This window comes from Platalea leucorodia (genome assembly GCF_965183815.1).
Source record: "Platalea leucorodia genome assembly, chromosome: 3".
Lineage (NCBI taxonomy): Eukaryota > Metazoa > Chordata > Aves > Pelecaniformes > Threskiornithidae > Platalea > Platalea leucorodia.
The window spans coordinates 14,047,144-14,063,289 of record NC_138825.1 but is presented as its reverse complement, the minus strand read 5'-3'; positions in this window follow the sequence as shown (position 1 = coordinate 14,063,289).

Below are 16,146 nucleotides of genomic sequence, written 5' to 3'. Positions count from 1 at the left end.
GTATCAGTCTTATTTTTTATGGTAGTTTGCAGGTCATTTGCATGTATCCTTCCCCAGCTCTTATGTGCACACCACACCATTTCCCAGAGCAGGGACCTGGGATGCTTTCCTGCCTGCCCTTCCTCTGCTGTCTTCTTCAAGGTGTTCTACTGGGGCTTGCAAACTTGACACAATGGAATGTCCTGTCCTCAAATTCCTATGTTCCTGCAGCCGACATAATCCTCTTGAATTTTGCCTAGAATCACTCAAGCAGTTCCCAAAATAAAATCTTGATGAAAGTTTTTTGAAAGGCTTCCCTCCTATGTAGGAAGCAGCCTGTACCAAATTATCTGGTCTAGAAGAGAGCTTCAGAGGCTGTGCCAACACATGAAAATGTGTCACCACCTGTAATATCTGCACTTCAAACTCAGTATCTGTATATCAGAAAGAACTAGCGCTAGTTTGGTGATAAGTTATCTAGTGGTGCATGTGTGGTACTTTGCTCCTGAGCCTTTTTCCTGATATTGCTTTGTAAAGGGTTACTTTGAGGAAGATATAGTAAATTGAATTAATCCTATGAGAAAACTACATTTGGAGTGTTCATTCACTTACTGAAGCAGAGCCAGTGTTTAATTTTTGTTCAACACAGTATTAGAGGGAAGTGAATGAATTATTGAATGAACTATCTTCAAAAGTTCCCTGAGGCTTATATCATCCTGCACTTACCAAAAGTATGATGCCTGCTGTGCTCAGATAATCCATTTACAAAGCTTTTAAAAATATTTAAGTGTGAACTTTGTAGGTTTCCTATTTCCAATTAAACAAAGCATTGACTTCTTTTAGAAAACGCTTTAAGAAGCACAAAATCTCAATGTTTAAAATAATTTTGGAAACTTGTTCCCAATTCCTAACAGCCCTCTCTATTCTTTGAACTGATTTTTTTTTCTGTAGCGTTATTTTTAATAAGTCAATTTATCTTGAGTTTGCCATCTCTGATTTCCTCATGTTGTTCAGGTTGCAGTGTATACCTAGAGATCCTGTGACTCAGGATGTGCTGAAATTGCTGGTTGCAGGAAGGTGTGTGGGGTGCTAAGGAAAGGCATTTTTGCCATGCTTTATAGACTCCCAGAAGTGTTGGTGGGAAGGACTGCTGGAGATCTGTAATCTAACCTAACACTAGACCAGGGTGGCTGCAGCTTTGTCACAACCCAGCAACAAAACCTCCAGTGGTGGAGATTCTCCCCATCCAACCTCTCTGGTGACCCAGATCCTGGGGAAGACATTTCTCTGAATGCCCAGCCTGAACCTGCCAGGCTGCATCTTTCCATTGTTGCTCCCTGTTGCATCGTATTCCAAGAGTGTGGCTTGTTGTTGCTGTAACTGCCCTTCATGTAGCTATTAGATGTCCCCAATGCCTCTTCACTGACTGCTAAAGTGCAGCTTGCAATGCTTTTCTGAACTATGTGCTGCTTGGCCACCACTATGGATAGGGTGGTGAGTGTTGCCTCGTCCAGAAGTTTTTATTCTTTTTCTGCAACTGTTGAATTTCAGACTCCTACTCAAAAAGGTCAGCCCCAAAACTGACAACAAGGTTTAGCTCAAAGTCTCAGATTGTGTAACCAAACACTCTGCAGTTTTAGGGTCCAATGATCTAGACTAGATGTTGCTCTTCAGTGAAATTTGAAGTAAATTCTGTGACAGTGAATGAAAAATGTCAGTGATTTAATTAATATTGGTTTAAAACAGACATAAAGCTTAGTGATTGATCCTGGATTTTTGTTTAAGATGGATATGTTTCAAACATTGCAAAATAAAACATTTTTTTGCTTGATTCAGGCCTTTTCTCCCTTTTTGCCCTGTTCTTACAGAATGAGCTGTATGTCTTTGAAAGTACAAAATTTGAACTGCTTTGCTAGAAAGGTTGAAAATGTGGTCCTGGAGCTTAATCTACAGCAGCTGTTGTGCTGTCCAATGGGAACTTTTGCCTTAATGTCCTAGGGTTTTTTGCTGTTCTAATGGGTGGAAAGCGCTGTGACTAATCCACGCTGCTGTGGAGGCAGTGGATGCAAGGAAACACCTTCTCCTTACAGTAATGGACAGCTCGATGAACCAGCAAGCAGGTATCTTGTGTCAACATGCTACTTGCATATGCTGGGACTGTTCTCTCACCTAGCAGGAGAAGCAGCACTTGTCCATTAAGGACAACAAAAGGTGCTCTTACAGCAGAGTGAGCAAAACTGATATTAGAGCATGTGGAATTAAGCTAAAGGTAAATGTGACTTTTAAGAGGCTCTAAGTTATCCCAGTTCCTGAGGGCAAGTGACTAAATGATTGCATGACTAATAAATAATTTTCAACCTAAATTGAATAATAAATCCCATTATGTAAAATCTATTTTTTTTGTTCTATTCTGCAGTCACTCCAGTTCTTGCTGTGGTCCATCAAGTTGCAAAGATATCCAATACAAACAGCTAAGAGTCATTTGCCTTGATTTAGGGTTTGCATCTGCTGCACAAGCTGGGAAATTAATTGGAATGGGTGTTCACACTTCAGGGGAAGGACATCTGAGCTGAGTGAGACACACAATGACAACTTCCAATTTGTAAAGAGCAGCCTTCAGATGACTATGGCTTTTGATTCCTTGAGTGAGCAGCCCAATCCCATTTCCACAGCCTCTGTTTAATATTTTGCTCCTGTGGACAGTGGAGAAATGGAAAAAAGGTGCTTCATACACTGGGATTTTTCAGTGCTTTTGGGCATTGTTGTCATTTGATTCCTAAAGGAGTAGAATTAATGAGTCCTGAAAGTGAATAGGATCAGAAACATCTATGGGAAAGTCTCCAACACCTCTGTAAATTCTGGAAAAATCCATCACAGTGTGATGGATGCTCAGCTCTCCTCAGATTCTGGTTCTGCTTGCAAGCATACAGGTTTGGCAGTCCTGCAGATGCTTGGATGTCAGTCAGCACCTTTCTAAACTCCTCTGAGACTGTTGACGTTGCAGTTACCAAAGATCCTGAGGTAAAAGTGCAAAGGGAAGGGATCTCCACAAGGCAAGTGATAAAGTTGATTTGTTGATGTCCTGAAAAGATGAGTCTTGCAATGCTATGATGACTGTGATGCATGGGACCAGAAAAGGTATCTGTACCTTCAGAGACATCAAAAAAGGTGCTTCAGAGGAAGAAGGTGGAAAGAAGTGCATGGTAGAGCATGTGGATGCCTTTGAATATACGAAAAGCCCCACCACATAGGATGCTGCTTTCTCACATATGGCTGTTGAGCGGATACAACTGGAACTGGCTGCCCTGCTGAAGCAGAAAAACCTGCTGAGGAGGTATAAAACATCACAACTTGTTATACCCTAAGTGGCATAAGGCATGCAAATTGCCTTCCTCTTGAGGTTCAGAAGGTCATGATTTAATATGAAGTCACAGTATAAGCTGTCCAAAAAAAGTCTTAATGTTTTATTACCAATTTTTGGTTCTCCATTTAGCTTTCAGATATTAGACTTTGGCTTTGGATGAAGACTTGATATGTTTAGCTGGAAACCAGACCTTTTTTGCAAAACACCATTTAACTGAAAACCCAATTTTTCAGTGCAAATCACTTAATACTTCACTGTGCCCAGCTAGGCACTTCTGATGTCCCACTATGCCTGTTTCATTTGTGACCCACAGGTTTCCTCAGCAGGCTGAATAGCTTCTGAGTAATTCACATCTACTTGACCTTTGCAAAGCCAACCAGAAGTATCCACAGATATTTTGCAAATAAAACACATGGACTCACCCCAAGGAGACCAAAGACACTCTGTACTCCCTGCCAACTTTAAGGTAGTGAGGAATGTTAATTGAAAGCAAAACCACTACTGTTGCTCAAAACGTGTTTATACCATCTATTCTGGAAGATTTTTGAGTTGTAATTTGAAGGTGTAAGGAAACCAGTCCTTACAGTGAAGCAGGGACAACAAAACTCTCACGGTAAACAACTCCAAAAGTGCCAATTAATCTCAGCAGCAGGGGTGGTAGAGAACTCAAGTGCGTTCACAAGTCATCTTGCAACTCACCAGCCCAATGGCACTTGGGAAAGGAACATCCATACCCCAGTAGGAAAAATGAGCATTGGGAGGGCTATTGATCAACAGTGATTTCCCAGGATGATCATCATCTGCGTTGCCTGGAAAATGGGGGTGATATATTGTTGCAAGTCCTCTGTTAGAGGCTGTCAAAGCTAGTGTCTCTCAGGGGTTATCAGAGGGTAAGGCACAGCAATGCTGATGTGAAACCAGGCATCAGGCTCCATGTACTTTTCCTGTCCAGCTTCATTTTTTCCTTAACTTCTCAGATTTCACACTTTTTTCCTCCTATTCATCATGTTCTGGATCTACTTTTGTCCACCTAGACCTGCATGCCTCTGGCCATTGCCCCTCCATCTTTTTCTTTTTATTGGTCTGACCAAGGTCCTGCCACAGTCTTGTTAGTTTGACCTGTCACAGACATGCCATGTGATATGCAAAATCCTGCCTCTCTTGAAGGCAAAACACTATTCTGTTGGCCTTAATGTTGTCAGAGTTTCACCTGAGGGTATGGGTTGTGCTTATCTCTAAGGGGAATTTCACATTAAGTGGTTGGTGGGACCAAAGTAACGCAAGAGGGTATTGCTAGTATCAAGTGGGAATTGGTCTAGAGACCTCCAGCAGTCCATCCCCACCTCAGGGCTGCAACTTGCTGCTGTAATAGTCAAGTCCATCACAAGAAAAGAATAAGCTTTCTGTCTTTGGACAGAAACAGTCAGATGACCTTGAGTGCTGTGTTCGGTTTTGGGCCCCTCACTACAAGAAGGACATCGAGGTGCTGGAGCGTGTCCAGAGGAGGGCAACGAAGTTGGTGAAGGGTCTAGAGCACAAGTCTTACAAGAAGCAGCTGAGGTTGTTTAGTCTGGAGAAGAGGAGGCTGAGGGGAGACCTTATTGCTCTGTACAACTACCTGAAAGGAGGCTGTAACGAGGTGGGGGTCGGTCTCTTCTCCCAAGTAACAAGCGATAGGACAAGAGGAAACGGCCTCAAGCTGCACCAGGGGAAGTTTAGGTTAGATATTAGGAAAAACTTCTTCACTGAAAGGGTAGTCAGGCATTGGAACAGGCTGCCCAGGGAAGTGGTTGAGTCTCCATCCCTGGCGGTATTTAAAAGAAGGGTAGACGTGGTGCTTGAGGACATGGTTTAGTGGTGGACTTGGCAGTGACAGGTTAATGGTTGGACTCGATGATCTTAAGGGTCTTTTCCAACCTTAATGATTCTATGATTCTATGATAACTACTACAGTGAGGCTGGAGCCATACATTACAAATGAGATCCTGTGATGACTCTATTTGCTCTTATGGAGAGCTTTGCCAGATCTGGCAATGCTAAAGGAAGCAGAAAAATGAACATATCCGTGCTGACTGAGACTGTTTTGAATTAACTTTCTATTTCTTCTTATTTCCCTAAGGCAAGGTCACATGAAGGTATTGGAAAATTTCAAGGCAAAGAAACTCAACACCTAAAACTTTGTATAAAATAGATTCTTATATATATATGAAACCCTGGGATATTTGGCAGTCTGGCTAATCTTTAAGCAATAACTAAGGTTTTAAATGCTTTCTCAGAAAATCTAAAGGATTTAATTCTGGCAAAATGATGTCAACACACTGTCAGTTGCCTCTTGGTAGGTAATTACAGAGGGCAATAAATGTTTTTGAACTGTTAGATGTGGGCTGCATCAAGGGGAGAAGGATAAAGTGTTGAAGTTCTTAAAGGCAATCCATTTCCTGACTTGGAAAGATATGAATCTGGCAGACACTTCAGCTGCCAGGTCACGTATTAGCACGGTGCATCCAAGAAGCTGTAAGATTTGTGCAAATAGCTTACCTCCATATTGTGAAGCCCAGGTGGCTGAAGTCATGGAAGGGACTCAACATTTGCAATGCTGAGATCCATCTTCTTGCAGCTTCTCTGCACCTTGCCTTGCAGGGAGAATGGATTATAAAACTACAGTTGAGACAGATGTTTAGAAGATGATAAAATGGAACTTTTAACTAAAACACCTGTGTAAATGTAATGACATAGTGCTGTGGTCATAAATATTAATCTTGAATTAGATGGAAGTCAGTGCACTCCATGAGGTGTAATGGAGAAGACAGCACAGTGCAGAGATTGGTTTTTAATATAAGTACTCTAGTTACATTTAAGATATATTTTTGCTTTTATATGCGATAATACCACTTTTTCATGACTCATGCAGAAAGTTCAAGAAATCTGGGGGAGGGGTTCTTGTCCTTTCTAAACACTATTTTACATTTTCAGCATAGTTTCTAGTGGGGGGAGCAAGAGGACATAATGTCCTTTTTTTTTCCTGTTCACCTGTCTACTTGCAACCTCACAGCTCTTGAATCCATTTGCCAAATTCAATGAGATCTGACCAAAGGGAAGAGATCTCAAAGCTGTCAAATCATATTCCAGTTACCTCCTAGCTGCTACATTACTTTCTGTATGCTTAATGAAAATTAGCATTTACATGGAGGTAATAGCTCCTTTCGGGCTCGTATTCCATTGAAAAAAGGCTAAGAGCAATGCTTGCCCCTCCCATGTAATCTGGGTCAGCTGTCCTATAGAAGCTATTCAAAACATTTTTTCTGAATAATAATTTTTTTTTAGTCTTGGAAATTTCTAAACTAGCTTTTGTAATTTATTCGTATTAATCATAGACGGGACTATTCCACCCTGGTGGTGTGAGAGGGAAGAAAGACCTTTATTTGGCTGAATGCTGATTTTCTTCCATTTCAAGAACTGCATTTGTTGTGTGTATTGTGTACTGTCAGAAATGTAAGCTAGAGAAATAGGCATACAAAAAAACAGTGAGCAAAAAAGGAATGGAAAACAATGTTGCCAGGGCAACTTTCTCATGGATTCCAAAGATATATTTTTTTTTAAATTCCTGAAAACATTAGTCATACTTTTTTTTAATACATTATTTTTATCTATTAATTTGGAGCTTGCTTTGCCATAGCATGGAAGCCGTGGGGGAGAGTTGATTTGTCAGTGAGGTCTCAGGGCTGAGTTTGCAGTTAGCCAGGACTGCAGCAGCCTGATGTGCCCATAAGGAAAGTGCTGAAGCTGTGTGGACTGACAAGTTGTTATGCACCAGGAGGTGCTGCTTTGTTATGATCCCAGTAAGAAAGGCATTCAGATGCTGTGAAGTATGATTTAAATGCTCTTTATTAGAGCTAGCACTGTAAAGGAGAGGATAGTAGAGATAATGCTGTGTCCCTTCAGATAACCATAGCTGTGCAGCACTAAGTGGGTCTCTGATGAGGGCACAGCGTGCCATGCAGACCTCATCCATGGAGAGGTTTCACTAGTTTGGTCATTTGAGCTATTATATGATTTTCTTACAAGAAAACAACTCCATGCATTATTTCTACCATCAAACAGAAAGGATGTTGCCATGCGAACTTCTTGCTGCACTTTTAGGTAAGGGCAAGGCCACACAGGTGTGTAGCTGCTGATACGATGTGGGAGCTAGGAGCAAGCTCCTCTGTCACTGTGAGCTCGTGGAGGTTGTCCTGTGGCCAAGGGCCATGTGCAGCACATCCTGGAGGCCACACTAGGCATGCAACACAGCACAAGCCATGCCCACCAGGGCCAGCTGTGATGGGGATCACTGGCTCCTCAATGTGCAGGGGTTTCCAAGTCAGGACCATGACACGTGCATCCCTGTAATGATGGCTGTGGAAACGCATTGTGGGGGGCACGTGTGAAAACCATCTGGGATGGGCCCTTCCTTTGCTGTTGCACGCCATGGAGACTGCAAACCAGAAATGTTAATTTTCATGCTGAAAACAGTCCAGAATGTGCCATTCACAGATATCTTTGCACTCTGGTTTTGCAAAAGAAGCTGTGATACTTTCTGTAACTGCAATGACTGCAATAAAGCTGTACCAGTTATTCATTTATTCTCCTCCCAGATATTTAATCTAAAACAGAGTATTTCCAGCATATGTTGCAAGAGCAGTTTTTGTTGATGAAATTTTTCATCTTACCCTAGCATGGTTAAGCGCAGTTAGGAAATCACCATTGTTTCTTGTAGGGCTGTGGAATTTTTTTTTTTTTCCAAACATGGGAGATTCTGAAGCCATAAAAAAAGAAAACCTTTGGCAAATGGAAAATTGAAATAATACTTTCATCAGTAAAATGAGATTTTTTTGCTTTGATAGCAAGTGACTTCTTTACTTGAAACAACTAGCTTGCAGGAAAAATACAGCAAAAACTGTTGTGACTGAACAGACACGTTTAATCCCAAAAATACAGAGAAGGGAGCTTGGCACTTATCTCAATTATGTAACCAATCCCTCAGTGGAACTGACAGGATTTTCAGGAGCACATCAGTCCCAAATTCCTTGCAAATCCTCATACCATGTGTTGGGCCACAGAAATTTTCAAAGCCACTGAAGATGATTTGTGCCTTTTCCCTCAGAAGTGCACCTGCTGTCTTTCCAATCTGACCTGTAGATGTTCACATGCCTCTTTCACACCAGTGTTTTGAGGAGTCTGTGGTAACAGAAACCTAGACTATCATTGATAAGAGTAAATCCCCTACTGCAGTCAGTATATTGCAATAGGAACTGTGCTTCCTCATCGCTCTGATTCACTGCACCTTGAATGCAAAACGGGTTATTTCCCAAGCCCACTGAAAATGTAGAAGTATGGAGCCAAACTAGCTAGTAGCTCACAGTAGCAAAGCAACTTGCTCACCTTGCTCAAAAGTCTTGTCTCCAAATTTTGACCGTTTGTTTCCTAACAACAGCTAGGCATAGTCAAGAAGAAATGCTGAAAACAGGAAGATTTACATTAGTGATGGACACCATCCCTAGCCTAAACTGTGTGTATGCAAAAGCACTGTTAGGCACAGAGCACCAGGAACCAAAGGCAGAGGCTGCAAGGGATTTCAGAGTGGAAAAGGAAGACAAGATTGCTGCACAGAATAGTAGCTGGAATTATTTGTGAAATGAAAGGAAGAATAGGTTGCAAATTGGGCTCTTGCTCATAGTATTTCTGAAATAAAAATTTATCTGGTCCTTGCAAATCCTGTTGTGCACAAAGAAAGTCCTGGTGGTTCAGGGTTGCCAGCTGCTTGATGCTCCATGTGCTTGCTTTGGAGTGGTGGTGGTTTTGTTTCCTACAAGGAAAAAAGTGTGTATGGGCCACTCAACCAGCGTGACGTTGGGTTTCCTTCTCTGAAATGGAAGCTGCTAATGTAGGAACTCTGTGTGGCCTCAGTACCTGCTCTTAATGGTGTTTGCACAGAAAACACTTGCAAAAACCAACTGAACTGAGACACAACATTTCCCAGCCATATCCTTCAGCTTTTCCCAAAGTATATCCAAAACTTTTAAAGTACATGAGGTGTTGAGACAACAGTAGGAATAATGTGTTCAGCCAACCTTGAACATATAGCAGATTGTCAGTTTTTCTGCAGGCTTTGGAGTGGTGGGCTTCAGAGATAATGTTACTGGCAAATGTGGTCCCTTCTAGGGCTGACATGTTCCTCCTACAGGAGTGAACCTGCCTTGTTTGTTTGCTGAATGAATTTATTTGCTAAACGGTTTGGACAAATAATTTTGTGAGTGTGGGTGTTACCCGAGCTGCGTGACATTATCTCCGCTCATTGCCTGGAGGGTGGCAAAGAGAATAAATGGTGAGGTGTGTCTCAGGTAAACAACTATGACCAGAAGTCACGAGCTCTTGCTACATATGTGGACACTTGCTGTGATCCATAGGATAAGCTGTGACTCATATCATGTCAGACTGAGTATATGTATTCATAAAAGTCATCCAGGAGCAAGTCCTACAGTTCATCTGTTTATTTATACATTGTTAAGTTACAAGATCTTGTCTGATGAAATTATAAATACTGGAAACATCAGCAAACTTGGGACATGGCTGTGGGAATTTATTCCTTGTAAGAGCTTCCTAGAACCATTGGCTCCAAACTCCCTTCATCTGGCTGATGCGGATGGAAATGCCCATCCTCTATGCAGGATGAGGCACAGGCAGGTAACAGCCAGACTGTGCCTGACATGGCCAGGAGGTTTGACATCCTCAGTCTTTGTGGGTTTTTTGTTAGAGAAAATGTTGGCTAGAATAGAATAGAATATTTCAGTTGGAAGGGACCTACAACAATTATCTAGTCCAACTGCCTGACCAATTCAGGGCTGACCAAAAGTTAAAGCATGTTATTGAGGGCATTGTCCAAATGCCTCTTAAACACTGACAGGCACGGGGCATTGACCACCTCTCTGGGAAGCCTGTTCCAGTGTCTGACCACCTTCTCGGTAAAGAAATGCCTCCTAATCTCCAGTCTAAGCCTCCCCTGGTGCAGCTTTGAACCATTCCCACATGTCCTATCACTGGATACTGGAGAGAGGAGATCAGCACCTCCTTCTCCACTTCCCCTCCTCAGGAAGCTGTAGAGAGCTATGAGGTCGCCCCTCAGCCTCTCTTTCTTCAAACTAGAGTACTTGGCTGCTCTTCATAGGACATTCCTTCCAAGCCTTTCACCAGCTTTGTTGCCCTCCTCTGGATGCATTCGAGTACCTTAACATCCTTCTTAAATTGTGAGGCCCAGAACTGCACACAGTACTTGAGGTGAGGCTGCACCAACGCTGAATACAGCAGGATAATCACCTCTTTTGACTGGCTGCTTATACTGTGTTTGATGCACTCCAGGATGGAGTTTACCCTCGTGGCTGCCAGGGCACACTGCTGACTCACATTGAGCCTGCTGCCCAGCCAGCACCCCCAGATCCCTTTCTGCAGGGCTGCTCTCCAGCCATTCCTCTACTAATTTATACTTGTGTCCAGTGTTACTCTGTCCCAGGTGCAGAATCCAGCATTTGTTCATGTTAAATTTCATGCCAATGATGATTTCCCAATGCTCCAATCTATCTAGATCCCTCTGCAAGGCATCTTGTCCCTCAAGAGGGTCAACAGCACCTCCCAGTTTGGTATCATGAGCAAACTTGCTAATGGTGCACTCAACTTCTGTATCCAGCTCATTGATAAAAATATTGAACAGAAATGGCCCTAGTATTGAACCCTGAGGAACACTGCTGGTGACTGGTCGCCAGCCAGATGTAGCCCCATTCACTACAACATTTTGAGCCCTGCCCTTCAGCCAGTTCTTCACCCAGCACACCATGTACCTGCTCATCCCCTAGTTGGACAACTTGTCCAGAAGGATGCTGTGAGGGACAATATTAAAAGCCTTACTAAAATCTACAAAAGCTATATCCACTGCCTTCCCTTCATCCACTAGACAGGTGATCTTATTGTAGAAGGATATCAAATTAGTTAGACAGGACTTTCCCTTTGTGAACCTGTGTTGACTGTGCCCGATAACTGCATTGTTCTTTAAATCCCTTTCAATAGCATCCAGTGTGATCTCCATAATTTTTCCAGGAACTGAGGTTAGACTAACAGTCTGTAGTTTCCTGGGTCTTCCCTCACACCCTTCTTGTAAATTGGAATAACACTGGCTAGCTTCCAGTCAGTGGAGACCTCCTCAGACTCCCAAGACCTTTGGTAGATGATCAAGAGGGTTCCTGCCATAACATCCACTAGCTCCTTCAGTGCTCTGGGATGAAGCCCATCAGGCCCCATGGACTTGTGAACGTTCAGCTGATACAGCTGGTCCCTTACAACTTCAGGGTCCACAAATGGAAAGTCACTGTTCCCACACTCATGGTCCTCCAACTCAGGGGACTGGGCAGCCCAAGGTCTACCAGTATTATTAAAGACCGAGGCAAAAAAGGCATTGAATGCCTCTGCTTTTTCTTCATCCCTATTAGTCAGATGACCATCTTCAACAAGTATGAGTCCAACGTTTTCTTTAGACCCCCTCTTGCTATTAATGTACTTAAAAAAGCCCTTCTTGTTATCTAACACAACACTGGCCAGTTTCAACTCTAATTGAGCTTTGGCCTTTCGTTTCTTCTTCCTGCACATACGAACTACAGCTCTGTAATCTTCCTGTGAAGCCTGACCTTGCTTCCAGAGATCATACAATTTCTTTTCCCTCTTGATCTCCACAAGAAGTTCCCTGTTCAGCCAATCTGGTCTTCTGCCCCTCTTGCTTGACTTACAACACAATGGGATTGCCTGCTCCTGTGCTTCTAAAAGGTGGTTCTTAAAAACTGACCAGCACTCATGGACTCCTAAGCCCTCAAAAGCAGATTCCCATGGTACTCTGCTAAATAGCTCCCTGAGTAGCTTGAAGTTTGCTCTTCTGAAGTCCAGGGTAGCAACTCTGCTGGCCTTTTTTCTCATTACAGCGAAAATTTTAAACTCAACCATTTCGTGATTACTGTGGCCAAGACAGCCACCTACCATCATAGCCCCACCCCAGTCCTTCTCTATTTGCAAATAGCGAGTCTAGGGGGGGGGGCATCTTTCCTAGTTGGCTCACTTGAGCACTGGTGACAAGAAGTTATAATCTCCTACAAAATTCAAGAATTTCCAAAATCTGCTGGTCACAGCAGTATGGTATTCCCAGTTGATGTCTCGGAAGTTGAAATCTCCCATAAGGACAAGGGCTACTGATCCAGAAATTTCCTGTTGAATAACTCATCAGTGCTTACATTCTGGCTGGGTGATCAGTAGTAGACACCCACTACAACATCTGCTTTGTTTTCCATCCCTCTAAGCCTCACCCAGAGGCTCTCAACCACATCATTACTAACTGTAAGGGCTGTGCAATCAAACATCTCCCCTGCGTATAGTGTGACACCTCCACCTCACCCACCCTGCCTATCCCTCCTGAACAGCCTGTAGCCCTCCATCACAACACTCCAATCGTGGGACTCATTCCACCAAGTCTCACTAATACCAATGATATCATAGCTTTGGGAACTGACCAACGCTTCCAGTTCATCATGTTTGTTTCTCATACTGCGTGTGTCGGCATATAAGCATTTCAAATATGCTCCTGAGCCCTCCGTGCTCCCAGGAGCAGAGTAAATGTTCCCACTAGCATTGCCACCCTCAGGCAATGCCATGCCTTGGCTTACTGCTGCAATCCTGTTGGTATCCCCTTCCCCCACCGGTTCTAGTTTAAAGCTTTCTCAATCAGTCCTGCCAGCTTACACCCAAAGATGTGTTTTCTCCCATCAGGACAGGTGGATCCCATCAGGCGCCAGCATACCTTGTGTCTCATAGGCTCTTCCATGTTTAAAAACTCAAAGTTTTGGCGGAGGCACCCGTCCTGGAGCCAGGTATTGATATCCTGGGCTCGCCTGTTTCTTCCAAAGTCTCCCCCCATTACTAGAAGAATTGAGGAAAACACTACCTGTGCTCCCAAATTTTTTTAGCATTCTGAAATCTCTTTTGATCTGCCTCAGACTTTTTGTTGTGACATCATTAGTACCCATGTGAAAGAGCAAGAATGGATAGGAGTCTGAACATTATACTGAGCTCTTCAGTCTTGTGGTGACATCCCTAGTACAGGCCCCAGGGAGGCAGCAAACTTCCCTGAAAAGAGGGTCCAGTCTGTAAATGGGTGCTTCTGTTCTGCACAGGAGGGAATCACCAATGACCATAACTCACCATTGTTTCTTCTCAGTGCTGGTCTAAATGCAGGTGTTGTTGTGAGAGGTTGGTCTCTCTGACCTTGGCAAGACTGCTTGTGCAGGTTCCTCCTCTATCTCATTATGCACTTCATCTACCATACCTAGGGCCTTGTACCTATCCTGTAATGGTATCTTAGAGGGTAAGGAAGGGTTTCTCTTACCCTTCCTTGCTCTAATCTTCTTCCACCCCTCCTTGTTCCTTGTGACGCTGACTTCCTCCTACTGGCACAAAGCAGATCCTGGACCTGCCTCCACAGCGGCCGTGCTGAGTTGGCTTGCATGCATCATAGATGGCAGATTACAGCTCCATTGATCCATCTCCCTCTCAGACTCTTGAATACTGTTCAGTTTGCCCACCTCCTCTTGCAGCTTGGCCACCAAGCAAAGCATTTCATCAGTCTTGTCACACCTCCCACAGGCTTGCTTGCAACCACTTTCCACCTGTAGGAATATCCCTTCACATGTCCCACAGCCAGAAACCTGGGTGGTCACGTGCTTGAACAGGAGCTCTGTACGTGTGGCTGCATTGGTTCTACCAGGTGCTAGAAGCTCAGGAGAAGCAGAGGGGACTGCTTTTTGTTGGGTGGTCACCAGGTTGCCTGCTGCCACACACCTGCCCACTAGGAAATACATATTGCTTAGACATCTGTTTCAACCTGCTGGTCTGGTTGTTTTCACCTGCTTAAATCTCCCGTGCTGCGTCTGGGGTCCGTTGCTCAGGGAACGCCCTGTGTTCAGACAAGCCTCTACTTGTGCAGGTGTACCCCTTGCACGTCCTGCCACTGCTTGCTGTTGTGCTGCTGCTGCTCCTGTGAGTGCAGAGGTTAAAACACCTTTGTGTCCAGGTCTTCGCTGTGCTTTCTGCATTGTGTGTCTGGTTTCAGCCGGGTAGATCTCCTGGTGCTCAGCAGACCTGCTTTGAGTCTGCTGTTAGCCACCCATCTCATGAGGGTGATAGTGGTGAAGGGCCCCAGGGAGTGGGGACAGCCAAGCAGCAGGCTGTGGGAGACCTGCCAGCCCCATGAGGAAGGAAGCAGGCTGGGGACATCATCTGTGTGCTTCCAGCTTTAATCCAGGAAAGGCCTTGCCTCAGAGAGAAGTTTGTTGAACACTGGCTTAAGCTCAGCACTGGATCGGAAGAGGAGTAGTCACAAAACTTACACAGCTTTCAGTGAAACCTGTCAGGTAACAACAATGTGGTCTTGTGATTAATCCAGTGCCTGAAGTGTCCCAACACACCTTCTTGATTCTGTTATTTTGGACAAAGACACTTGGGTTGGTCAGGACACTTGTTGAGCCAAGGCTTGGCCAAACACATGGGGAGGGGAGCAGCTTTCCTACCTGGAGGAGCATTGGCTTAGCCTGTAGGGGCCTTCAGGAGAGACTGTCCCTGACCTGAAGAGTTTCCAGGTTGAACAGAGGTAAACTGGAGGAAAAATGAGGAAGAAATGTTACACCCAGGGCCCAAGTGTTGAGCAAAGCCTGGAAAACAGATCTGCAAAGTCTGACTTTCCACACCAAGTTTTGCTGCTTCCTCAGCTGGCTAAGGTGATGCAGTGTCCAGATCTTATCTCTGTGCTTTCACACCTTCCCCACCTTCCACCCCCTGGCTGCTTTTTTTTGTACTGTGCTAATGATGTAAAATTTATCCTAGGGCAGAAAGTCTTCTTCAGGTAGTCTTTGGCAGTTTATGTCCCCATTGCCCTGGTGGTACTGCAGTACTTTGGGAATATGAAATTGGACTATTCGTGGGCTCAGGGACATCTTCCTTAAATATAGGGCATATACCCAAACCAGCTCTAATGTGATGTACACAATGGCAGGAGGAATTTCTCCTGTTCCTACGGCAGGAGACAGACAAAGCAGACAGGTGACAGACTTCTGTGTGTGCATCCACATGGTGCAGGGCACATGAGCAACAAAACATGGCGGAGGAAGGTAGTGGAAGGATGTTAGGTGGGCAAATGTTGCCTCAATCAGGTAAAGTAATACACTTTCATTCATGATCTCAATTGAGCAATACTACATCTGTCTGGGAACATCTAATTTAGAAAAAAAAGATATTTCAGAACTTTCCTACACATAGCTGCTAGTCCCATAGTGAAATAGATTTAGTTAAACTAGCAAGGTATAGCTACAGCTCAGCTCTGTGCTGTTTTCTTCAGGGATAGTTTGGCATATCTGAAAGAGATCCTGTGTTATCTCATTTCTCTCTGGGAGACTAATGCTGAGTTTAAATTTAACTTAAGATGAAAACATCTGTTATTCTTCGGAGTAAATATGTTCTGATATCCTCCAACTGGCTGAGAATTGGACAGTTCAGAAGACAGAAACTGAAGGCGTTTTAAGTCATTACTGTTTATAGATGGAGCAGGAGTTACTGTTGTTTCCCACTCTTATGAGTCATTACTAGAGGTAATAAAAACTCTGTCATAATGTGATGATGATTGAAAATGAGTTGTAGATGTTCATACCTTTTCAGCAGAAAACTGAGAAAAGGATGTTATAGAC